This window comes from Stylophora pistillata, chromosome 11 (genome assembly GCF_964205215.1).
Source record: "Stylophora pistillata chromosome 11, jaStyPist1.2, whole genome shotgun sequence".
NCBI classification, from domain to species: domain Eukaryota; kingdom Metazoa; phylum Cnidaria; class Anthozoa; order Scleractinia; family Pocilloporidae; genus Stylophora; species Stylophora pistillata.
The window spans coordinates 10,839,617-10,851,986 of record NC_142529.1 but is presented as its reverse complement, the minus strand read 5'-3'; the positions used below and the strand labels follow the sequence as shown (position 1 = coordinate 10,851,986).

Below are 12,370 nucleotides of genomic sequence, written 5' to 3'. Positions count from 1 at the left end.
TGATTAAAGATGATTAGATCTTTTCCACGTGTACGATTTCTTTTTTAGTTTAATGTGAGCTGAATTAAACGTAATACGTGAACCATTTGTTTTGCACAATGAATTTCCGGCGTATGTATTTTTCTCGAACGGCTGTGTTTAGGTTTTGGCATGAGCCCTCATAGTTTTGACCAAGGTTTCGCCCAGAGATGGACTTCATGTATGGTTCTAAATTCTCAGTAGTTAGCAACTCTGCCACCTTTTATTCTGACTAGATTCCATGAAATTCTTTAGACTATTTCGAATTTCTTTACAGTGGCCAATTTACATTATCAACTCAGTTGATAAAACCCAAATTACCTAAATAAATATAGATAATACTTTGCTTATATTTTCAATTTTTTTCTCGGCTTGCGTAAATCAATTTCAATCGATCGAGCATCGAAAGAGAAACAGTGATACCGTTAGATGACAAATAGAAATTATATCGAAATTTGAGCCGCATTTCTTGAAAACGGGAGACAAGGCATATGTTAGAAAATATTCTCCATCATTTCCTTACGAAAGAAACAGTTACTTTGTTATTTGTAACTACATGTAACGAGAGACATTTTGTCTTGACAGCACCAGCTACGATCACGTAAACCCCACCCCTATAACACTTACATAGAAACATCCTCAATAACGTTCACTCATTTAAAATGCATATTTTATTTTCTCCTATGATAAACTGACAAAGCTTGGGATGAAATAAATCAGGTTGTACACAGGCTGTCATGTATTCTGCAGGTAAAACAGTTCTAACGTCCTAACGTCCTAAAAGCCTTTCTGCATCGCCCCCTGTTCATGTATATTTGCTTGGCTCTACTTTCATCGCAGGTAAGATTGTATAGAGGTTTTGCACAGCAGCCATGTTGGATGGCAGGAAAAATAGATTATTTTGCCCATGGGAAAAAAATTCCTTCTCATGGAAAATATTTTCATTGTTCCTTCCATCCAACATGGCTGCTGTGCAAAACCTCTATACTTCGGCACAATGATGACTGAGAGCTCGGAAAATTTCTGTTTTAATACTTTTTGACTTATTTGCTATTGGATAGCTATCGAGCCATTTCAAAACAATCCTGTTGCAATGCTAAGTTTAATTAAACAGATCTACGATTCCATTATCGAGGTGATTGGTTAAGCTACAATGAGCGGCAAAATTAGTTGGAACACCTCCTCCATTCAACAGAATCACCAGAAATCTTGTAATTCATGTCTAATAAGTGACTTCAAAGTCCCCCCTTCTTTTTCTTACTCAAAATAGTTTTTCGGAAGAAATATTACAACACAATTTTAGTATTGATTCTACTTCAGACGGCCTAGCTAGTAGCTGGTGATCAGCCTGCTCGACGAAATTCCTGCGCGGAAGAATTCAAGCAAGCAGTGACTGAGGAAAGCATCAACGATGGACGGAAGGACCCATCGAATTGCCCAGAAGCAGTAAGGAAGATTTTTATCGTTGACGATAAAGAACTTGAGAAGAGGAAGGAATCTCGAATATCGCCAAATACAAGAATAAATACATCTTGGGCAGTTCGTACTTGACCTGAATGGGCAGAGGAGCGAAACGGAATGATCCCTGAAACGAAGGATTTATATAGATAAATCCCAGAAACGAGGGATTTACACAGATAAATCCCAGAAACGAGGGATTTACACAGATAAATCCCTCATTTACAATCAAATTCAATTCATCAGCACGCTCTTCCCTGCTACATTAATTATCAAGCCCTCCCCGGACTTTCACTTTGTTAATATTCAACAGGGATGTAAGCTAAATAAACATTGTTAAATAATGAAAGAAAAGGTGTGAATCATGAAATAAGGTTGTATAAAACAGAGCAAAAACTAGTACTTTCTAAAAACTAACTCACTCAAAGGTCAACTTTATTTTTGATAAGCAAATAATATTAATCACACTTTAAAGTCGGTTACAAAATGAAGCTTTTTCAAACAGTTTTACGAAAGCTCGATTGCATTTGCTTTTCTTATTGAATTAAACTTTATTTACAAGCAATCTATTTTCTAAAACATATTTCATACTGCGCTTTGCTTTTAGTTCTGAATGGCCACTTCTCTGTCCTCCTATTTAGTTTCCGTCGGCCCTTCCTTACGTTACTTTGTGAAAATACTACAGAAAACAAAAAAGAAGGAACAAAAAAAGCTCAGAGCCTTCAACAAATCTTATGGCGTCAACGTTTTCGTATGAAAATTATGAGTTAGATGACCAAAGCAATCGACACATAAAGAAAAAAAAAGGCAAGGAATATATTCCCACCGTTGTCATGATGGCAAACGGAGCCCCATTCATCCGCTTCCAGGCCTCATCTGTTTCACCATCTTCCGCATCATATCTCTGTATAAAAATTATACGTTGAAATGTGTAAAAGATGTGACTATGTATAAAAGCTATAGAAATAAACTGCGAATGAAACACAAGGCTCTAATGATGGACCGTCTCTGGACAAAGGCCCTCTAAGAGCGCTAAAGAATGGTCTTGAAAATAAAATACTAAACTGCTAGAAGGTCTGCGAATTCACTACATTATTCCCAGGAATTGAGTGTAGGCTTATACTTTCTGATGTAAAATGCTTCATAAAGGCGTAAATTAGCGGGGTCGTTTTCGCTCATAATAATCTTGACATGAATACCTTTATAGTCTTTATTCTTGTGACTGAGTCATTCAGAAATGTACGGGATCTTAAGGTATGCCATTCTGTGTTGGAAGCGCTACCACATCGATGCAGCCTCAATGTGAAATCCCTATACACCACAATACCAATACAAGAAGCTATCACCAACGCTACAGATAGAATCCAGGACCCAATACTCCACCCCTTCAAACAAGACATCTCAGACATCCTCAAAGTGACACTATACAACATGTACTTCCCCTTTAGAGATCAAGTTTTTCGCCAAAGAGAAGGACTACCCATGGGTTCTAACATTTCAGGTACACTGGCCATCCTGTTCATGGACAAACTAGAAACCATCAAGAGATATTTTGGATATACTGAACAAAGTTGAAAGGTAAATTAGCCACCGTAACGATTACAAAAGCTGACGTTTCGAGCGTTAGCCCTTCGTCGGAGCGAATAGAGGAATTGTGGGTTGTGTGTGCTTTTAAAGGCAGAAAATTAGTGGAATGAAAAGCTTTCGTTGATCCCTGTGGGATTTACACTGCCGGTTTAAGATGAGCTCTTGTTCAAGATTTTTACGGCTTTCCGTGCCACCTAAGTGCAAGGAAAGACCGCAGATTGCCATATGTTGCTTAGAATGATTAGGTAGATTAAAATGTCTAGCGACTGGTTTCGACGTATCCTTGTCATTCCTTTCCACGTCTCGAAGGTGTTCTCGGAATCGGTCACCTAGTCTTCTGCCTGTTTCGCCGATGTATATCTTTTTGCAATAAGTGCGCGTTATGCAATAGATTACATTGGCGGAGGTGCACGTAAAGTGATCGGTGATCTTAATGGATCGTTTAGGCCCCGATATTTTATCAGTGTTGTGAATGAAAGGACACGTTTTGCATTGTGCACGAGCCCATTTAAAAGTGCCTGGTTGGTCATTAGTCTGAAAAGAACTTCTGACCAAAAAATTGCCTATGTTTTTGTCGCGTTTGAATGAAATGAGCGGAGGCTGCGAAAAGATAGTGCTTGTCTCTGGATCGTTTTGAAGCAATTTAAAGTTTTTAAGAATGATGGATTTAACTGAGTGGTTGTGAGGGTGAAACGTGAGAGTGAATGGAATGCGGTCGGAATCTTCCTTATGCGACGTTTGTAGTGCTGATGTCGATCAATAAGTTGAGCGCGGTGGTAACCCGCTTGAACGACGGAAACAGGGTAACCACGTTTATCGAAGAACTGGCACATTGACTCTGATTTGTGGTAGAAATCAGAGTCATCACTACATAAACGACGAAGTCTTAGGAACTGAGAAAAAGGAATGGAATTCTTAACGTGAGATGGGTTCTGTCCTGTACCGGTTCACAAGGGAATTACCATTGTTCTTTCTTTGTTTAGGAGTCATCGGTTAGCTATTGTGTATTGTTTGGTCTTTTCTATTGGCTCTTGTGAACCGGTACACGAGGACAGAACCCGTGAGATGGATGCGAAGACGAATATAACAAGTAATTATGCGAGTCTGTAGGTTTGTAATACACACTAGTGCATAAACCGTTACCTTCAATTGAAACTTTGATGTCTAAAAAGGATAAAGAATTGTCAGAAATTTCCCAAGTATATTTCAGAGCCGGGTGAAAAGAATTGACTGCGGTTATGAATTGAGTGAGCTCCTCTCTGGTAGAGCAGGTAGCGCCGATACAGTCGTCGAGGTAGCGACCGTAGAGTTCAGGTTTGGACACGTTGTCTTGGCTGAAAAATTGATGTTCGACAAAACCTACAAAAAGATTGGCACAGCTAGGTCCCATTTTGGTGCCCATGGCTACACCATTGGTTTGTTTGAAGAAGTTGTTGCCGAATGAAAAACAATTGAGTGTGAGCACTAGCTCGGCTAATCGTAGTAGTGTTTCAGATTTAGGTTCCGTAACAGTACGTTGATCAAAAAAATGTTTAAGGGTCAGAAGGCCTTCGCAATTAGGAATGACAGTGTAAAGAGACGTAATATCCATAGAGAAAAGAAGTTTGTTTTCAGCTGAAAGAACTCACTCCAAATTCAAAGGGCTTGGAGGTGAATATTATAAAATTATTGCACCTGGCTTGAGAATATTCGGTTTGGGACCACAGCAGGGGTGGATGCAGGTTTTGAAGTGAGTAGTTTCCACCCGAGGAGACACTCCCACTAGGAGTGCCCCCCCCCTCCCCGAGAAAATTTGAAATTTCAAGCTCTCTAAATGCTATTTCCTGCATTTTCAGATAATTTAATTGCACTAAAGAGAGCAAAATAGCTTTTGCAAAAATTTAAATTAAAATGGATGCCATTCTCATTCTCCTAGGGTGTATCTCAGCAAATAAATCTATTATGCGGTCTAAATCAAAATCCATGTCTCTGTGAGCATGCATCAGTGCCAGTCTATGAAGTCTGTCCTGGGTCATAGTATTTCTTAAATAGTTCTTAAGATTCCGAAGGGATGATATGGATCTCTCACAAGATCCGGCCTTCTGACAGTGTGCGCGGGTGCGGAACCGCACAATTCGGTCAAACCCGCACAATCCCACACAATCCGTGAAAATTCGCAAAATTCCGCTCAATACGGAAATTGTTACTTGAAATTTCAATCAAAATGGGTATTTCTGTCGAGTATCAATATTTCTAGAACCATATCAAACTCACGGGGTACAAATAGTCTCTTACTGAATTTCGTGACCACGCCCACTTCATCGGCCCACTCAAATGGAGTGCGATTTTTGGATGTTATATCATCTTGCCAACTCTCTGTATATAAAGTTAACAATGTACCACCGAAATATTGAACTATAATATCATGGCTTTCCATTTTGTGTATTTTCGTACTACAAAGTAAAGTTTTTCCCTCGTCATTTTCACCTTTTCCCGAGCGGGTCCGTCAAAATTAAGAAGGCGTTCGTGGTCAAAACAAGACCGAGCAAGGAGTCTTGGGCGATTTCTCTCTTAAGCAAGCGCAAATTGAAAATGTACCGCCAAAATCAAAGAGAGGAACAAATTTCCTTTGTTTTGATATGTAAATTGTCGAACAAGGAGCAGATTGAACCTCGTCAAACGGCTAGTCAAAACAGCCACACCTTCCTCCTTTTGCTCGTTTCCTGTTTTATAAGCGTGAAGGCAGTGGGAGAAGAATCGGGTAGCTCGGAAAGCGCTTCACCATCGTTTACTTACGAGATAAACAAGTAAGATTTGTAAAGTTATTTTCCGAAAGAGTCGGAATAAATACATTTTATTCAGGTTAGATTGCTGCTTTTACCCTAAACGTCGTCCAATAAATGTTTGTTGCAGCCTACTAATCTATACAATTTCGAGGGAAAATATTCAGATGCTTCACCGTCCCCGAAGGGGGTTCTGTCCTGGTGTACCGGTTCACAAGGGAATTATCATTGTTCTTTCTTTGTTTAGGAGTTATCGGTTAGCTATTGTGTATTGTTTGGTCTTTTGTATTGGCTCTTGTGAACCGGTACACGAGGACAGAACCGCGAAGGGTCTCCACTCCTCGAAACGTGTACTGTAGCCAATGTAGTGAATTTTCAGTCTCTTGTTGGGTTTGTCAACCTCCGTGACTTCAATCTCATACAATTTTGTATCTTTTCTCTGTGAAATGACCTTTTTAACAGTGGTGTATGCTGAGTATTCGTTGCAGAATCGCTTTGGTTCTCTTATCTCTCTCTTTGGCTTGTCCGCCATTTTGAAAATTTGCTCAAGAGGGCATCTGGGTTAGCGGCCGCACCAGGCTGGAACCGACAAAAACAAATGTCCATCGCAGTGGGGAAACAGTTTGATATGTTTTAGACTATTTACCTACAAAAACACTCTAGAATTTCCACACTTTCATCAAACAACTCGTCGACTGCGTTATTCAAACAACGCGTTCTTACCGTAGCCTGCGCTTTCCTGGGCACTAGTCTACTTCTAACTCTATTTTTCATTGGCGGTTTGTGCCTATGCTTTTCAAATAACGAATCAGAGGTGTTGTTGAATAAGGCTGCTGCCGTTGTGGCTTTCTCATTCAAAGTGAAAAAAAAGAATGTTTATTCTTGGCATTTACAGGACGAATGGGTTGTCAGATATTAAGACTTTCGTAAATCGTAGTGGAATAATAAAACACGGCTTCCATCGACAGTAACTTTTACTGGCGAACTCAAATTATGGGGCGATCTCCTCGAATGTTTTCGTTTAGCTCTTTCGATCGCTTTGACGAACAAAGAATTGCTTCAAAATAGGTTCTAAAGTTCAGTCAATAAAATAAATGTCATTCAAAGTAAAATCTAGAAGTCATTTAGCCATTACAGGAGGAATTTCACATTGATATTACAAGAAAAGGTATGATTTATGAGGAGAACCCGATGTTTACTTAAACAGGGAGTGGGATGCGAAATATTTTGTTCGACGCAAGATTACGCAATCCCGCACAATTACCCGCACAGTTAACTTTTTCTCCCGCACAATTCGCCTCCAAAAAAGCGCACAATATTCATTTTTTCCCGCACCCTGTCAGAGGGCCAGCAAGATGTAGATGAAATTGGGATAGTGATCAGGACTTTCAATATGGAATAGATATTGACATATGCATCTTTGTCAATATCCTCCAGTGTACCCTCCAGACTGTCAGGATTTACATCTCCTCTGTGATCCCTTCCCTTCTATTCCATAATCTCTCCTATAACAAAAGCTCAGCCTCTAAACCTGCATAATTTGGCATGTCTTGCCTGTAATGGATACAAAATTCCAATACATTAGCCTTCAAACCAGGGTCAGTAGCCAGTAAAATAGACGGAATAATTGAAAGACCTTTGTAGCAAACAAACACATCATCCTGGAGTCTGGTGTTGAGCTGCTGGAGAACATGGTCAAGAAAAACTCTAGTAAGATTAAACTACTTAAAATAGTCCTCAGGGGTTGCAGCAGGAGCATTGTTCCTATGTATCTGTCTCTGAGCTACTCTTGACATACCTGGCTGGACTCCTATTTGTCTTGCAAGGGTCACTGCTTCCTGGTGTAGTTCATAGTGTTTGTCATCAATGTTGGTGTTCATTTCTCCAAGGACTGATTTCAAAAGAGCAAGTTGATCTTTAGCTTTTAGGAGGTCCATAGCTTTCTGTTGCAGCTTCACTGTCAGAGGCCTTAATAGTTAGTCCCAACATATGTCTGACAATAACAAGGGAAACAATAAAGGAAAAGTTGATTGCATTAAGTAAGGACTGAGCATCTTGTCTGCTGGTTGGATTCCAAGTTGAGTCTCCAGGGCTGTTTCTGTCCATTGAAATGTCTTCAAATGTAGCTGTGACTGGGCAGAGAAGCTCAACTATTCTGTCCATTCCATCAATCCATTCAATCCATCTGGTGCGGCACACATCAATCAAAACAGTGTGATTTGCTTGAGGCAATAGTTCTCTGATCTTGGCTAATAAATGTTGTTGTCGTTTGGGAGAGTTGTTAAAAAAATCAGAAATCTTACTCATAATATCCATCATGTTCCTGACCATTGGCAGTTGGCAGGTGTTAGCGATGCACAAATTAAGCCTGTGGTTCATGCAGTGGACATAGATTGCCTTTTCATGTTCTGCCCTGATCAATGAGGAAGCCCCATTTAGTCGTCCAGCCATATTGCCTGCACCATCATAACACTGGCCATGACAGTCCTCCATTGTCAATCCTAAGTCTCCTACTGGAATTATAATGTCTTTAATGGCCTCTCCTGTTGTTCCCTCCTCACAAAGGTAATAGCCAATAAATTCTTCTCTGATTGTCTTATTTGTGTCCAGAAATCTAATTACTACTGTCAGAAAGGTTTTCCTTATTTGAAATGTCAGCTGCTTCATCTGCCATAACCGAAAAATATTTACTACTCCTCATTTCCTGTGTTAAATTATTCGATATATGAGCACCGACAGTTGTTATCATTTCATTCTGGATAGTTTTTGAAATATATGTGGCATTTCTAGGTGCAGTGTCCAGGTGCTGCTTCAGTGTTTGGTCACCACTGTCTACCCGAAATTCTAGCAGTGCCTAGAAATTACCGGCAAGGGTAGCATTAGTGGGGTCATCATCCCTACACCCCCTTAGTGCAATGTTGATTTTCCCACAGAGAAGAAAAAGAGACTTAAGAATCTCCCGATTTCTGGCAATTTGCTGTTGAACTATGTGATTCAGCTGCTGGTTAATCAGGGCAGCTCCTCTTCTCATCACTCTCTTAAAATCCTTCATTGCTGTCATAGAAAATTTGTAAATTTCACAATTTCCGAGCGCGTATTTGTTAAAGCGAGAAGTGGCCGAAGTCCAATTTATGAGTGGAGACCTCATCAATTTGTCTAATTTTTAGCGTTTCGACCACACTGAACTCCAAAAAAAACACAAGGTAAACAAAATGCTCCATCGAAATATTTGGAGTAGGCTAGCCATGGAAATCTTTGCAGCCAGCCTGAGACAAACTTGCGATATTTTCCATTCTCTATTGACACGGGGAAATCGAAGAGCTCACCTGGTTTCTATACGCTTTCAGTGAACTTCATCTTGTCTTGAGGCGAATAGTTGCCAATCTCGCCGAGTACCAAGCCAATGTCGTAGGGAGAACAATCCTGCTTGCTACAGACAGGATCTCCACGAGCCATAAAGGTCAAAGTTTGAGAGCAAATTGTTAATCCTTCGCTAACTCCGACGCAAATTCAAAGTCTCTATTGAGAGCAACAAGGACAGACGCTAGGGGAGCCACAACCCTATTTATACTTTAGTCGGCGGTTTCCAAGGTAGTTTCCAAACTGATTAGCCAATCAAAAAGGGTTTTGAGTGAGTTCCAAAAAAAAAAAAAGGAAAACGTTTCCAGCCAATCGTGAGAGGTTTTGAGTGTGTTCCGACTAGCTACAATAGCGACTTAGACCCACCCATTGAGTACAAGTTGACACCAAGATATTTTCCGACGGTATCCGAAGGTTTCCGAGGTGAGATCAGACTTTAAATCCCCAGAGCGTAATCGGGGACGCCGCCTGACCGCACAAATAACGAGATTAGGCATTTCGAACTGTACTTTTGCTTGTCGTAACGGATTTTCCTTTTTAGTAAGAAATGATCAGGTGATTATAAAATTTTTTCGGCAATGGCTAATTGTGTATCCGGAGGCGGATATTGGGAGTTTTTGAAAGCCATTTCTGAGCCATCAATGTGTTTTCCCCGATGTATTTGGTCTCATTAACGCTTTCCTACTTGTTTTTTACTATCTGTGCTTTGAGAGGTTTGAAATGAAATCTGTTGTTAAGTTGCACTTTGGCCTCTTTTGTCTTTTCTGTCTTATTCATGATGACTATTGTTGTGTTGCTTCGGTGAGGTTTAAAGCTGAGTTTGTTTCAACTCTTTAGCGCCGTGACCTCATTGCGTTGCAAAGTATTTTTGGCTCAGACGGCAGTCTGTAAGTAGCGTTATGACAATTTTCCAAGTAGCTCTGAACGGCGATAGAAGACTGAACCGGTGGCATTCAGTTTGATATGAAACAGAAGTGGTTTTTTTGTTTTGTCCGTAAAAGGTGTAACGGAGGCGCATTCGTCTTGAGAATAATTCTCGCAAAAGTTGGCCTGATTTTAAATTCGTTTGTCACGGGCGTTGGGATGAATTTGAGTTCCTTTGATAGCACGCTGACTTGGCTGTCAGATGGTTAATAGTTTGACAGGTTTTTGAAGAAATTTTCATTTCTCCGCTTTTTGGCTGCAAGCCTACATTTTAAAGTGTTTTTGCGCTCTGTGTCTTAAGCTGTTTGTTCTGCTCTTGCTGATATTAAAGCCAGCTTTTTTTAGAATCAGAGCACACAATTATATTTTTCATCGCTTTTGTATTAAAGTGAGCTCTTTGAGGTCAGAAATCTCAATCCTCAATTCGGCTATTTAATGATTCTTATTTACAATGTTCACCGAGTACTTTCCTTTGTGTAAGGTATTCTGCCAGAGAGTTGTTAAAGGTGGATATTGATCAGCTCATATGTAAAGCTAAGGTGACAAAATCCGTGGAGGTTCGTAGACTTCGCTTTCCGGCGTCGAGATCGCAATGAGGACGGTTCTTCTCGTCCCTTCTCTTCTTGAACGGTAGGCACTGAACCCGACAGAATTCTTCGCCTAGATCCTTCAAAGTACACAGATCTCTCGAAACAGTCCTCCGAGAAGTGTTCGGAGTATATCACAAATATTTCTGTAGGATTGAAGTTTACTCGGCGAGGTCGCACAGATCGCATCCGTTTTTCCCGCTCTGATCTATTTGCAAGGTTCCGATGAAGAGAAATACCTGCAGCATGGTCTGCACGATTACTTCAGCTTTGAATTACGCATCGATGCCCAGTCATTTTTGTTTAGTTTTTGTAACAAATAGACTAAAGCGCTCTGTTATGTTTGCTTGACATTTTGCCATGTGAGATTTTCGCGTTGAGCCTTTGACGTCACTTCCTCTGAGTCCTGCGATCAACTTCCGGAACATGATCAAATAATGGCGGACGCGAAATCGTGAGTTTAACGGCCCGAAAAAAGATATTTCTGGTGCTCGATCTAAACTGAAATTTGGCAGAGTAGGTGAAGGAGACACACTGAACACGAAAATGGAAAAAATGATGTACGAAAATTTTGATCTCAGGGGCACTTTAAAGTACGATGAGAAAAGAAAATTCCAGACTACGAGGATGAAGCGCGAGCTTAGACTTTTGTGCAGTGGTGCCCCCGTGCTATTGTTATTTTGAGGTGTACGGAAACTCTCATAAAGCGTGAGTCGTGATGAATTCTCAGCACAAAAAATAGCAGTAGTGCAATTACTATTGTAAGTCTTTATGTGAAGGAGTCTTTCCTAACACAGTTCAATATTCATTTCACTTGCCATTCACACATCTCATTTGCTTTCGGTATACGTTATTACTGTTAAGTTATTCGTTTGCAGTAGGTAGTGACGGCTGTTCTTCTTCCAAACACACTCCTAAGTTCCAGTATCGAAAATCTAAACCAGAACATCCCGGAAAGAGGATATACTCAATTTAGTATCCACACATAGTTTCCATTCCAAAATGAAAACCTCGTTGTTTTTGTATACCGAAAGCGATAACACCAAAGGAAGGCGACTCATGAATTATTTTCAAGGCTAGCTGCTGAAGATCGCAGATATGAGAAATATAAAGAGCATTTTGGTCATGGACCAAGATTTCAGGCAAGAACTCCACGACAGTGAGTGTGTGGTGTTGGTCGGGACACGCCAAGCATCGTCTCTTATCCAAAACAAGCAGTAAGAAAAACACGATGATTCATCACTTTTGACGGCAAAGCTATGCATGAGGAGTTCACTGAAAACGAAGACCTTGTCAAGAACAGACTCGTTATCGTTCACTTCACGGAAATAACCGAGAATGACCGGATCCCGCCTGGTTTTGATGAAAATCGCATTTTTCATGTGGAAGATGGAAAAGCTACCCCTAAAGGAACTCCGACCTTAACTCACCTTGAATATCGCATGAAGAAAATATTGCTCGGAGATAGCTATCTCTTCTAAGCTCCAGAATAATAGAGTGCACCTTAAAGATGTTTTCATGGAGAGACCAAGAACTACAGTTGTAAAAGGTTGGATCCTAAACTGATTGCATTTGAATGACTGTTTCAGTATGTAAGATAATCGCAGTTAATCGTAGTTGTGTGTACCGATATCTTTCTTCAATCAAATCACTTGTTTGATGGTTACGCCCTCA

At 40.3% G+C, this 12,370-nt stretch overlaps 1 pseudogene; it reads right to left on the bottom strand.

Moving 5' to 3' along the window:
• Nucleotides 1-7,182: 7,182 nt before the first annotated feature.
• On the bottom strand, nucleotides 7,183-9,149 carry LOC148720010 (52 kDa repressor of the inhibitor of the protein kinase-like; annotated as a pseudogene).
• Between the last annotated feature and the right edge of the window lie 3,221 nt (nucleotides 9,150-12,370).